We start from the raw sequence: 14,643 nt of genomic DNA, 5'->3' as shown, positions 1-14,643 counted from the left end.
TATTTTAAAATTTTACTACTCAAGTACTGAAAGTAAAAGTAGAAGTATTGTGTTATGTAGCTATTAAAGAAAGTAGTCAAAAGTTTGAACATATTGTTTTTACTATTTCAAATGATTAACCTAAGGAAATCACAGTTCCTTTGACTGTAACTTCTTGTAAACAAAAAACGGTTACTAGGGTTAGTTCGCCCAATTTGCAAAATGATGTCATTAATAACTTACCCTCATGTTGTTTCAAACCCATAAGACATCAGAGGTTCATTTAGAATTTTTTGAAGCATCGAAAATACTTTGGTCCAAAAATAGCAAAAACTACGACTTTATTCAGCATTGTCTTCTCTTCCATGTCTGTTGTAAGACAGTTAAAACAAAGCAGTTTGTGATATCTGGTTCGCGAACGAATCATTCGATGTAACCGGATCTTTTTGAAACAGTCCACCAAAACGAATTGAATCGTTTTAAACAGTTCGCGTCTCCAATACGCATTAATCCACAGATGAATTAAGCTGTTAACTTGTTTAATGTGTCTGACACTCCCTCTGAGTTAAAACAAACCCGGAGTAATTCATTGACTCAAACAGTACACTGACTGAACTACTGTGAAGAGAGAACTGAAGATGAACACCGAGCCGAGCCAGATAATGACTCGTTCACGAGTCAAGAACCGTTTCTGTCAGACGCGTCTGATTCGTGAACCGATTGAGCTGATGATACTGCGCATGTGTGATTTAGCGTGAAGCAAACCGACACACAGAGTGTCTGAACACGAACTGATTCTTTTGGTGATTGATTTTGAACTGATTCTGTGTTAATGTTATGAGCCCAGGTGCAGTAAACGCCAATGACGCCATTGCAATCGAGCGCAAAAGAATCGGTGAACTGTTTTCTTCAACTGGTTTATTGAATCGAACTGTCAGAAAGAACTAATGTTACTGGTCATCCGAGAACCGATGCAACCGGTTTCTTGACCCGTGAACGAGTCATAATCTGGCTCGGCTCGGTGTTCATTTCTCTCTTCACAGCAGTTCAGTCAGCACGCGCAGTCTTCTTTAATCGCTTGTTTCGCTCGATGTGCCAGCTTCATCAAATCTGCCATCTACAGTTCTGGCAGTGGTTTGTAATGGAATGATTCGTAACATTATTATAATTGTAAACGAGTAACGATGCAGCACATAAAAAAAATATCGGAGTAAAAGTATTAAACTCAGCGAAAATATGTACCGAACTAAAAGTGGAAGTAGGAGAAAAAAAATAATACTCCAGTAAAGTACAGATACCGCCTTTTTAGTACTTAAGTACAGTAGTGAAGTAGTTCTACTTCGTTACTATACATCTCTGCTTATCAACAAGAGTGGGTTTACTGATGAGATACAGATGAAAATCACATTGATTTTTTTGCCCGGCCCTAGCTGTAACCTGGGTGTGACCCTTCTTTCACTGGTTCAGTCCATTCTGGAAACAACCATAACATTGTCCCCCCTCCACCCCTCAATACAGCTGAAATCACACATCCCCCTCCCTGCTAACAGTATGGGACAGATTTAGTGGATTGGGATGGATGTAGCTTTGGATTGGTGGGGGTTGTGTTCAGACCAGCAGGGGGCTGATGGCAGCACTCTCTTTGTGCCGGTTTGCTCAGAAGAGTTAGGAATTTGCACAGGGGCCACCATGTGCTCAGCTGTTGGCCATTGCTGGGGAGAGTTGTGTCTTTTAACTCATAAAATGTCTGCCTGGTTTTAGGTTCCTCCCTTAAGTGATTGTTTGTTCCGGATAGATTTGATTGTGTCATTTTATTATTATTTATTTTATCTTATTTGCGTCAGTACAATATTGTTTTAATTTAAACATTGAAAGTTGTAGTATAAATTCTTTAAATCCTTTTTTGCTATTACCTGGAATTTCCCATTGTTTCCTTTGAAAAAACACTATTGCTGTACTCTTGTTCCATTCTGATCAGAAGGGCCACGCTAAGGGTCTTCAAAAATGTATTTACATTTTTGCATTTGCTTTCAAAGCCCAAGTTCATGTGGAAGAACTTTTACATTTGGAGATTTATTAATGATCTTTTCCCTCTTTTAGAAAATGGATATCAGTGGAGTTAAAGTTCTGGAGTCAGCCGACGACATCCAGGAACGCCGACAGCAGGTTCTGGATCGCTACCGTCGTTTCAAGGAGCTGTCCGTTGTACGCAGACAGAAACTTGAAGACTCTTACCGGTTCCAGTTCTTCCGTCGAGATGCAGATGAGCTAGAGAAATGGATCCAGGAGAAGCTACAGATTGCCTCTGATGAGAACTACAAGGACCCCAGTAACCTACAAGTGAGAGAGAAAAAAATAAGTTCCCTAAATGCCCTTTCTGAGATCTCTGAGAAAAATGTGTTGTCATCTCTATTCTTGAAGTGATTCTTCCTTTAAGCTGTAAATTCCTTGACAGGGTCTGTCTGCTGTAATCAACAGTGAATTACTTTATAAGGTCATCAGATTATAATAGCTTAAATACAGTAAATTAACACCTGCATGCAGTGACTTTGGTCACAAGGTTTGTGTTGTGATTTATGCAGACATTAATAAAGATTTATGCAATTGGTTCAAATCAGGCCTTACAAAGTGGCAAATTTCTCTAAAGAAATGTATTTCACAATATTCAATGTTTAAAAACAAAAATCTGCATATGCTGCATCTTGTCTTTACCACTATATTTGTCTAATACAGCATTTCCCCCCTTGTCTTAGGGAAAGCTCCAGAAACATCAAGCCTTTGAGGCAGAGGTGCAGGCTAATGCTGGAGCCATCATTAAACTGGACGAGACCGGCAATCTCATGATATCTGAGAGCCACTTTGCATCTGAAACCATTCGAGTAAGGCTCTTTATTTTCAATACCACATGCTAGAGTTCCATAATGGAGAAAGGTGAAATGTAACTTTATCTTATATGGATCAGTCTTCACGCCTTACCGGACTACCCAGCGACCAATAGTAAAAAGTGTCAATTATGGCGCTTTTATTCCAGTAGGTATTGAGTGCGGTGAAATAGGTTTATTTTCATTTGTTCTGCTTCCTTTTACAGTGCATGTCTCTTGAAGGAACTGAGTGCTGTGTTCTTTTTGGTCTACCTTATTCAGTCTTTCTATTCAAACTGGACTTCTTTGACGCAAAAATATATTTCTAGACTAAAACTGAGCTGTCCTTAAACTTTTTTGTTTTGTTTTGAGTTTGTTTTGATCCTATTTGTCTGGCTTTGTCACCTCTTTAAAATTCAGACCCGTCTAGAGGAACTTCACCGTCTGTGGGACCTGCTGCTGCAGAAGACTAAAGAGAAGGGAGTGCGTCTCCTGCAGGCCCAGAAATTGGTGCAGTACCTCCGTGAGTGTGAGGATGCCCTGGACTGGATCAGTGACAAGGTGAGACATCAGACTAGACATCATTTATTGCACTGTATAAATGTTTGGTCAGTGCTGAAAAATATTTCACCTAATATATTTGAAGGCACACTGACAATAAATTCATTGCAGGAAGCTATTGCCACCTCAGAGGAGCTTGGCCAGGACCTGGAGCATGTGGAGGTTCTGCAGAAGAAGTTTGAAGAGTTCCAGACAGACCTGGCAGCCCACGAGGAGCGTGTGAATGAGGTGAACCAGGCAGCCGGTAAACTAACCCAGGAGAACCATCCCGAGGCCGAGCTCATCCTGAAGAAGCAGGAGGAAGTGAACTCTGCCTGGCAGAGGCTGAAGGGATTGGCTCAGCAGAGGCAGGGCAAGCTGTTTGGAGCTGCTGAGGTGCAGCGTTTCAACCGGTGAGTTATTCAAGACATTTGCAATCACTAACTTATACAGATTTGTTGGTTTGACTTTAGTTATTAAAATGTTCTGTTCTGACCTACAGGGATGTGGATGAGACAATCAGCTGGATTAAGGAGAAGGAGCAGCTGATGGCATCTGATGATTTTGGTCGTGACCTTGCCAGTGTTCAAGCCCTGCTCCGGAAGCACGAGGGGCTGGAAAGAGACTTGGCGGCCTTAGAGGACAAGGTCAGTTTTTTTATATATATATATATATCCCACAAAACAGACCTGCCCATAACATTTATACATTTATTCTCTCATTATTTTATTTATGTATATTTAATTTAATGCAGAGATGTACTACAGAATGTGCAAGCATTGTACAGTCATAAGTCATTTTCTTCTGTCTTCAGGTAAAACACTCTTGGTGGTGAGGCGGACCGTCTGCAGCAGACACACCCCCAGAATGCCACTCAGATCCACCTGAAAAGAGATGAACTCATTACCAACTGGGAGCAGATCCGTACCCTGGCAGCTGAGCGACATGCTCGGCTCAATGACTCCTACAGGTAGGTTAGGATACACCTTTTGCTTTTGATCACTGCTTCAAACTGATTGATTGATGAGATTTTAAGTTAAGTTTACACAGAGCTACCTGGTGATCTTATGGTTGTTGTCTTGCTTCTAGGCTGCAGCGCTTCACTGCAGATTTCCGTGACCTGACCAGCTGGGTGACGGAGATGAAGGCTCTGATCAACGCAGATGAGTTGGCCAATGATGTGGCCGGAGCTGAGGCCCTACTTGACCGCCACCAGGAGCATAAGGTATTGAACTTTGAAAATTTAAACAAGTAAAGCAACATGGGAAAATTATGTTTGGATAGTAAATAAAGTATTTATAACCTTTCTTTCAAAACTGTGATTTGCCTGTTTTGCATTGCATTTATATTATTGCTCTACCAAGGATGCTTGACACTGAAAGACCATAATGCCCATTATGTTTTACCAGGGTGAGATTGATGCTCATGAGGATAGTTTCAAATCTACCGATGAGGCTGGGCAGGCTCTGCTGAACACCGGACATTATGCTTCTGAGGAAGTCAAGGAAAAGGTGTGTCTAAACTTGGATCTGTGTTTTTGTAGGCTATTTTTAAACTCATCATTGATGCATTTTTAATTCTAAAGTGAGCTTCTGAATGACCCTCATTTTGTGTTTGTTGGTGTAGCTGGGCATCCTGTCTGAAGAGAAAGTGTCTCTTCTGGAGCTATGGGAGCTACGTAGGCAGCAGTATGAGCAGTGCATGGACCTGCAGCTCTTTTACAGAGACACTGAGCAGGTCGACAACTGGATGAGCAAGCAAGAGGTAAAAATTCATCTAGACTTCTTTTATTGTGACGACTTTCTCTTAAATGTTGGACACTTTCATGTTGTTTATAACTGAGAGCAAAAGTTTTAGACATTTCAAACTGTCTTTTTCAAAGGCTTTCCTGCTGAATGAAGATTTGGGTGACTCTCTGGATAGCGTTGAAGCTCTTCTGAAGAAACATGAAGACTTTGAGAAATCCCTCAGTGCCCAGGAAGAGAAGATCACTGTAAGAAATCACACAGTCTGATGTAAAATTCAAGGCTTAAATAATCAGTTTTACAAATCTTACTCAGTTTCCTTTTAATTCTCCACTGAAATATACAGGCCCTGGATGAATTTGCCACCAAACTGATCCAGAATAATCACTACGCCAAGGAGGATGTGGCCACTCGCAGAGATGCAGTAAGTGGAGATGAGCACCCTGAAACTTCCTTCACTGCAGCTTCGCAAGCACTTTCCTCCCTTCAGTTTATTGCTGACAGAAGTGCTGTATCACTGGTAATACTATGACTTGAACACCTTTTTTTTCTACTTCAGCTGCTGAGCAGACGCAATGCTCTTCACGAGCGCGCTCAGTTTCGCCGTGCAGCCCTGGAGGACTCTTTCCATCTGCAGCAGTTCTTTCGGGACTCTGATGAGCTCAAAAGCTGGATCAATGAGAAAATGAAGACCGCCACTGATGAGGCCTACAAGGTTTTTTCAGTTATTTTGCACATTTGGAATCATTTCTTTATTTTTCCTTCTTTTTCTCACCCTTTATTCCTTCTCTTTCAGGACCCATCCAACCTGCAGGGGAAGGTGCAGAAGCACCAAGCCTTCGAAGCTGAGCTTTCTGCTAATCAGAGTCGCATTGATGCACTGCAGAAGTCAGGCCAGGAGCTGGTTGATGGGAAACACTATGCCTCCAGCGAGGTGTCCACCCGAATGGAAGAGGTCAGCTCTCAGTGGAAGAAACTTCTAGAGGCAACTGAACTCAAAGGTGAAAAAAAGGCACAGCATGATAGTACTACCTATTTGACAGGAAGAGACAGCAGTTAAAACGGTCTGATTTATTAATGGTAATTATGAAACCGAAGGCAGATTTTCAGTTATATCACATAAATTACTCTTTCAGGGATTAAGTTGCGTGAAGCGAACCAGCAGCAGCAGTTCAATCGTAATGTAGAGGACATCGAGCTGTGGCTATATGAGGTGGAGGGACACCTAGCCTCAGATGACTTTGGCAAAGATTTGACCAGCGTCCAGAACCTTCAGAAGAAGCATGCTCTGCTGGAGGCTGATGTGGCTGCCCACCAGGTAACAATGTCTTAATGATATCCAGAGTAAAGGATATTGGATATTTACACTGTTTCTTGTATGATTCTGTGCAATTGGCAGGTTTGGCAGCTTTCCTCATCTTAACTAACAGTTTGTTTCTCACCTTTTTACAGGACCGCATTGATGGCATTACTATTCAGGCCAGGCAGTTCCAGGAGGCTGGACATTTTGATGCTGATAACATCCGCAAAAAGCAAGAGGCTCTGGTGGCACGCTACGAGGGTCTAAAGGAGCCCATGGCCGCCCGCAAACAAAAGCTGTCAGACTCTCTGCGCCTTCAGCAACTTTTCAGGGATGTAGAAGATGAGGAGACATGGATTCGAGAGAAGGAACCCATTGCTTCCTCTACAAACAGGGGTTTGTGTGGTTTAAATTACATGACATTAAATCTGAAATTACTATTAAACATTTATATTCTTAAAACAATTATTTTCTCATACTCTTTCAGGAAAAGACCTTATTGGAGTCCAGAACCTTCTGAAGAAACACCAGGCTCTTCAGGCTGAAATCTCTGGCCATGAACCCCGAATCAAGGCTGTTACTCAGAAGGGGGAGGCCATGATTGAAGAGGGTATATTTAATTCTAGCTTAATTCTATTTAAATCTTTCATAAGAGTCTGACTTTCTACTATGCATTGGTTCAGAACATTTTTAGTTATTATTCAAAGATTTTTCCCCTTTCCAGGCCATTTTGCAGGGGAGGATGTGAAAGCTAAATTGCAAGATCTGCACAATCGTTGGGATGGACTGAAGGGAAAAGCTTCCCAGCGTAGACAGGATCTGGAGGACTCCCTTCAGGCTCAGCAGTACTTTGCTGATGCCAATGAGGCTGAGTCTTGGATGAGAGAGAAGGAGCCCATTGTAGGAAGCACTGACTATGGCAAGGATGAAGATTCTGCAGAGGTAAACAAGGAGGAGGGCTGGATCTAGAATGAAACTAGTTAGAAACTAATATTTGAGCTAGAAATTTTTTTTTAATTTTTTCATCCATGCATCCTTCATACATCATAAGATGTTTAAAGTACTTTTGTGGCATCTTAAATTGCAGTTTTGTATAAAAAGTAACTAGATGGCTCTAACATGTTAGTGTTATTATTTGCAGGCTCTGCTGAAGAAGCACGAGGCACTGATGTCTGATCTGAGTGCATATGGCAGCAGCATCCAGGCCTTAAAAGAACAAGCTGAGGCCTGCAGAGTAAGATCACATAATAACACTTCTGCATTGCCCAAAGTAATATAACATGTAATCTTCTGTTCAATGTTATGGCAATGAAAATGTGTTCCTTTTTCACTGATTTAAATCAACAGCAACAAGTGGCCCCCACTGATGATGAGACTGGCAAGGAGCTGGTGCTTGCTTTGTACGATTACCAGGAGAAGAGTCCACGTGAGGTCACCATGAAGAAGGGCGACATCCTGACTCTGCTCAACAGCACCAACAAGGTGATTTATAGGGCACACTACATGTGTCACTTAGCATGCCAGTTTGAATCCAGATGAACGCTTGGACTCATGAAAGAAATATATCTTGTTTCAGGACTGGTGGAAAGTGGAAGTGAACGACAGGCAGGGCTTTGTTCCCGCAGCGTACGTGAAGAAGTTGGACCCGACTCAATCTTCCTCTCGTGAGAATCTGCTGAACGAACAGGGCAGCATTGCTCTGCGACAGGAACAGATTGAGAATCAGTAAGAATCATTCTGCCTTTGGTTTTCTAATCAAATGATTGTGGGCAGAATTCCTACTTTGTTTAATATGCATTCGGGCTATCAATTTCTCAAAAGTTTGAGGTCAGAAGGAAAATAATTTAACATTTTTATTCAGTAAGGATTCATTCAATTGATTGAAAGTGACAGTAAATACATTTATAATGTTACAAAAAAAAATCACATTTGTTCTTTTGAACATTGTTCAATAGAATCACTATTTCCACAAAATAGGATCACTGTTTCCACAAAAAATATTTAAAAATATTCATTCATAATTTTAATTGATTGATGGCCCTAATGTGAACATTTTATTTGTAATTTTTTCAACTTTGCAACTTACATTCTAACAAAATCATTTCCTTTTAACACAAAGCCTCTTAAGATCTTTGCATCTTTATTCTTCCTGCAGCTCAAATAAGGCATCTTATAAAAACTAACTCTTAATAGTGTTTCTGACCCCTCATTACTCCTCTTTTTTTCCTTTCTTTTCTATCTTAATTTAAATGCTTGCATGTGTCTTCTTGCCCTGCCCTGTGGCAGGACTGTGGTCACCAAGGAGGTGTGCAGCGTGTCTGTGCGCATGAAGCAGGTGGAGGAACTGTGAGTAGGAACTGTGTTCATCCACATTCCCCTCTTTTATTGTGCTGTTTTCTCTCATGCTTAAGGTCTTCTGTCATTCTGTCTGTCCATCAGATCATTGTCTCATTCTTCTTCCTCTTCTATTCCATCAAGGAATAGATGTTTACATGTCTTCTGAGGATGTTGTCATTCAGAGTATTTTTTTTTTTTTTTTTTGTAGAATTGGTATCTAGATGTTTCTCTCTGCATTTTCGGTCGCTTTACCGATTTCTTGCCATTAGCTGTGAAACCCTTTCCATGTTTCCATTTCCCATTTCCTCTCCTAGAAGGAGATGTTTCAGTCACAGCGTTGAATGGCTCTGACCTCTCTCTTTAGGTATGGTACACTGCAAGAGTTGGGAGAGAAGAGGAAGGACATGCTGGAGAAGAGCTGCAAGAAGTTCATGCTTTTCCGTGAGGCGAACGAGCTGCAGCAGTGGATCAATGAGAAAGAGTCAGCGCTTACTAATGAGGAGGTCGGCTCTGATCTGGAGCAAGTGGAAGTGCTGCAGAAGAAGTTTGATGACTTCCAGAAAGTATGTTTTTCCTAAACCTTTATGACTCATTTATCACTGGAAACTTATGTTAACTAATACGTGTTCACTGATTCTAAACTTGTTTTTATTGTTTACTAGGATCTGAAAGCAAATGAGTCTCGGCTGAGGGATATAAACAAGGTGGCATCTGAGCTGGAATCTGAAGGACTGATGGCTGAAGAGGCTCCTGTTGTGCAGGCCCAGGTATGACTAAAAACACTTTAAATACAGTGAATTTGATTAAACATACCGTAATTCCTCAAATAAAAACCGGGGCCTTTATTTACCTGAACTGCAGAAGGTAACAGGCTTTTATTTGAAGCAGGCTTTTATTAGAGACATGCCTTTATTTCTAATTCCATCTTTTTGATAAATAATCCGTATATGAACAGTTTTATATTAAAAGCAATATTATTCCAGGACCGAGATCATAACGTTAGCACAGAATCAGTTCAGAATCAATCCTTAAAAGACGCGCTGTGTGTCAGACTGCTTCACGCTGAATCACGCATGCTCACAGTATCATCAGCTCCTCGGTTCTCAAACCGGACGCGTCTGACAGAAAACAGTTCTCGGTTCAGTGTACTGTTGATCCAAAAACCGATGCAACCGGTTCTTGACTTGAGAACGAGAACCGGCTCCGGCTCCGGCTCCGGCAGTGGGCGTGTACGTTCGTTATCTGACTGCTGATTATCCACACAAATTTTCCCCCAGTCTTTGTTTAAGACCGGCCTTTAATTGTCCATGTTGACCACGCCCCCGGCCACTATAAGACGCCCAGCGTTTATTTGACTACCAGTTTTTATTTGAGGAATTATGGGATATTGCCTTTGAAAAGTTTTTTTTTTTTCTTTGCTCCCGTTCATTAAATTGAACAAAAGTGATTGTAAAGTTATTTATAATGTTAGGAAAGATTTCGATTTCAAATAATTACTGTTCTTTTGAACTTTCTATTTATCAAAGAATCCTAAAAAATTTGCAGTTTTCAAAAAAAAAATATTAGGCTAATTAACTGTTTACAACACTGATAATAGTAAGAGTTTCTTGAGCACCAAATCAGCATATTAGAATGATTTCTGAAGGAAATGAAAACAGTTATTTTAATTTGTAATATTTAACAATATTAATGTTTTTACTGTATATTTGTTCATGTAAGTGTAGCTTTGGTAAGCATACTAGCCTTCTTTCTAAAACAAAAAAACTATAACCAAGCTCAAACTTTTTGATGGTAGTGTACATCATGATGTTTTCTATATTTTGAGTCATTCCACTCATCGATTTTATGTTTATGTTTTTATGTACTCTTATTTATATACCTGAATTCATGAGCTTTGTAGATTTGGTAATCTTACTTATTTTTCCCTTTTCTCCTTGTGACCCTTCATTCCTTCACATCACCCCTTCATCCCGCCTTCAGCAACTAGAGATGCTGGGCTCAGCTCCTGGCAAGGTCATTATTGTACCATTCATCTTGTCTCTACAACAGTTGTGTTGTCTGCATGAAAAAAACACATGAATATCATACAGTGTTTATTATTATTATTATTATTATTATGTAAAATTATTCTATTTATTGTATATATTTCACAGGATGAACCAGATTCCAAAGGTGCATCTCCATGGAAGGTAATATAGCATAATGCTGAATTTGAAATGCTTTAAATGTAATCTATTATATCATCTATTCTAATCTTGGGTCACTGAAATTGATGCTTGTTTAGTTTTTATGTAGGGTCTTGTTTAGCCTGTATGTCATCCACAGAGGATTTTGGATACTGTGGTTACAGAAAGACAAGAACAGTCTGGTTCTTGTAACTCCTTTTGTGACACTTTCTTGACTGGTGTGTTTTTCCTGCCCTCTCTGTTTTTTTACACATTTTTTACTCAATGTAGTCTGTTCGCTTGGCTGTTCAAACAACTGCCAACTTTAATACTATTAAGGTAAGATTCTAGGTTCTTAGTTTAAGTCTTTAAACCTTTTCTCAACCGATCCCGCTAAATCCTGCATTGTGCCCCATGTACCTGGAGGACTAACTCATCATGGTGGTCTTGTACTCTTACCATGGTTTCTTGTTCCCTACGTCCTTTTACTGAACCATCAACTGTGCATTTGCATCCCCCTCCCTTTGTTTCCATTCATGTGTCTTTGTTGACTATTTGAAATAACTCCTTTATTTCTTCACACCCATATGTTTTGGTGGAGGTAAAACAACCATTCTAGAATACATTAACGCTACTTTTCAGTTTGTGGCTAATGCACCCACCCAAGTTTTCCATATTTGCTAACTGTCATCACTCATCCTATGCACTTTAATGTTGTAGCCTTTCTGTTTATGCCACTCACCCATACTGTCACTTTTGCTACTGATATGAAGAGCAAATATGGTGCAAAGGATATAGAGCCATTTATGTGGTGCTTTGGATAGTGGGTTGGCTGTTAAATTTCATATTTCTGAATGTCAGAGAAACAACTTTTTGTTTCTCATCAGTTAATTTATTTTATTTAAGACGTAACCTCAGGGAGTCAAATCCGCTGTCTCAGATCCAATCATTGTTTTAACTGGACCTATAATCTGACCTTTGATTAGCTGCTAATGGGTTTATGTTCGTGTGTAGGAGCTGAACAACCGCTGGAGGTCCTTACAGCAGCTGGCTGAAGACAGAAGCAACATGCTGGGTAGTGCTCATGAGGTGCAGAGGTTCCACAGGTACATATATACGCCACTGATTAACATCAAAATTATTTGTCATACATCCTGTTTTGTTCATGTTGTATTTGTATGATGTGAGCCCCATGAAGTGCAGAGGAATTTAGCTCCGTGTGTGATTTACAGGGATGCAGATGAGACTAAGGAATGGATTGAAGAGAAGAACCAAGCCCTGAACACTGATAACTACGGCCATGATCTCGCCAGCGTGCAGGCTCTGCAGCGTAAGCACGAAGGCTTTGAGAGAGATCTGGCCGCTCTAGGAGACAAGGTAAAATGTTAACCATTATTGGTGTGGTTCATTCCTAACAGAACATTAACTAAATATCTAGTTCAGTCATGAAACTTTATATGGCACTGTCTGATAGGTTCTTAGATGCAAGCTGCTACTGATCCACATTATTTACTACACTGCACAAGCTGATTGTCCTCTGCTGATTCTGCAGCCATGAGCTTACTTGTTCAACATTGAAATAGTCTGGTACAGTGTTCGCTGCAAATTGGTTCTGCAACAAAGCAATCAGAGTTCCTCTAAAACCCACCACCTCCCCCAGCACCACCTGTCTAAGTCTGCTACAAGATTTATGTGTTCAAGCTGCAGCAGCAGCATGTCAAGCGTGCTTGCACTGGTGTAGAAGCTGTATCAGATCTAGTTCGCAAATAACAAAAACATTAATACTGTCATATCAAGTTATTGTTAGAGTTGTCATGATATATAATTTTCTCCCTGGGGCAGGTGAACTCTCTTGGTGAGACTGCAGAGCGTCTGATTCAATCTCATCCTGAGGCTGTGGACGACATCCAAGAGAAGTGCACCGAGTTGAACACAGCCTGGAGCAGCCTGGTGGGTCGTGCTGACCAACGCAAAGAAAAATTGGGGCAACTCTCACGACCTGCAGCGCTTCCTTAGTGACTACAGGTGAGGAAGAGGAAAAAGAGAGGGATGGAAAGAGAGTTTAAAATATGCAAAACAAACAACTTGGAGAAACTGTATAGGCCGTTGGTGATAATCTGTGGGGTTACTTTTTTTTGGTGTGTTCCACACGTCGGCTCTCGGCATTCTCACGTCAGTGACAGTCTGCACGAGATGAGAACACCAATCGGCTTTCCTCGCCACTAGTTTCTTTGAAGCCGGCTTGGTGTGTCCTGGCCCTTATGACATCAGAGCAGTAATAATGAACAGACTAAACAAATCTGTGCTTCTCTCTCCCAGAGATCTCATGTCTTGGATCAATGGAATCAGAGGGCTGGTGTCTTCAGATGAGATGGCCAAGGACGTCACTGGAGCTGAAGCCCTGTTGGAGAGACATCAGGTACTTAAAAACACCTATGATATGTACTTTGTTACAGTTGCTGTTTATAAGATGAGTTTCTTTGTTAATATTTAGCAAAACCCTGTTATCCCATGAATATATGTTAAACGCTCACATATTTACATTCTGTAGGAACATCGCACTGAGATAGATGCTCGTGCAGGGCACGTTCCAGGCATTTGAGCAATTTGGACAGCAGCTGCTTGCCCGTGGCCACTACGCCAGCCCTGAAATCCAACAGAAGCTGGAGGCTCTTGAACAGGAACGTGCTGACCTGGAGAAGGCCTGGTCCAGCGCAGGATGATGCTGGACCAGTGCCTGGAGCTTCAGGTTAGCAAGGACCATGTATACAATTTATACACAAAACTTGGACACTTGAAGATGGTAAATATCTTATTTTTCTTTGTCTCCCGCAGCTATTCAACCGTGACTGTGAGCAGGCTGAGAACTGGGATGGCAAGCTCGCGAGGCCTTCTTGGCCAGCGATGACAAGGGGGATTCCCTGGACAGCGTGGAGGCTCTCATCAAGAAACATGAAGACTTTGATAAGGCTATCAATGTGCAGGTCAGCAAGCGCCATTGTGATATGATGCAGTCAAGCTCAACTTCATTTGATTTTGAATTATTTGATTTGTCTCTGCTCACAGGAAGAGAAAATTGCAGCACTGCAGTCTTTTGCTGACCAGCTTATTAGCGCTGACCACTATGCCAAACCCGAGATCTTTAACCGCCGTAATGAGGTCTTAGACAGGTTGGGGTTCATTTTGATACTGCTCTCACTGAGTCAATCTGTCCAAAATGTGTGATTTATGTTAACGGAGTATGTCCTTTTGACCTCCAGGTGGCGCCGTCTCAAGGCTCAAATGATTGAGAAACGCTCTAAGCTGGGTGAGTCCCAGACTCTGCAGCAGTTCAGCAGAGATGTGGATGAAATTGAAGCATGGATCAGTGAGAAACTCCAAACCGCCACCGACGAGTCTTACAAGGACCCCACCAATATCCAGGTAACATCAAATTTCAGGTATCAATCTCTGGACAGATAAGTGCATATTTTTTCAAACATGCTATTAAGGTGAATATCCCACCTAAGTTTAATCTTGTAAATATATTAATACCTGATATATTCAGGTGCAAATTAAAATGTGTTTCTCATATTATCCCGCCTCAACCCCAAGTGTTTTATTATATAGGAAATTAAACTGAAATTCTGTCTGTGTTCCCATTGTCTGTTTCTAGCTGTCCAAGCTGCTGGTAAGTGCAGTAGTGTGCCAGAGCTAACTAACCCAAAAAGCTCTCT

General features: G+C 41.1%; 1 pseudogene; it reads left to right on the top strand.

Annotated features, from left to right (window-relative positions):
- Window positions 1–2,079: 2,079 nt before the first annotated feature.
- On the top strand, window positions 2,080–14,631 carry LOC113064308 (spectrin alpha chain, non-erythrocytic 1-like; annotated as a pseudogene).
- The last annotated feature ends 12 nt before the right edge of the window (window positions 14,632–14,643 follow it).

Source organism: Carassius auratus, chromosome 46, assembly GCF_003368295.1.
Source record: "Carassius auratus strain Wakin chromosome 46, ASM336829v1, whole genome shotgun sequence".
Classification (NCBI taxonomy): domain Eukaryota; kingdom Metazoa; phylum Chordata; class Actinopteri; order Cypriniformes; family Cyprinidae; genus Carassius; species Carassius auratus.
This window is presented reverse-complemented; position numbering and strand designations above follow the sequence as displayed.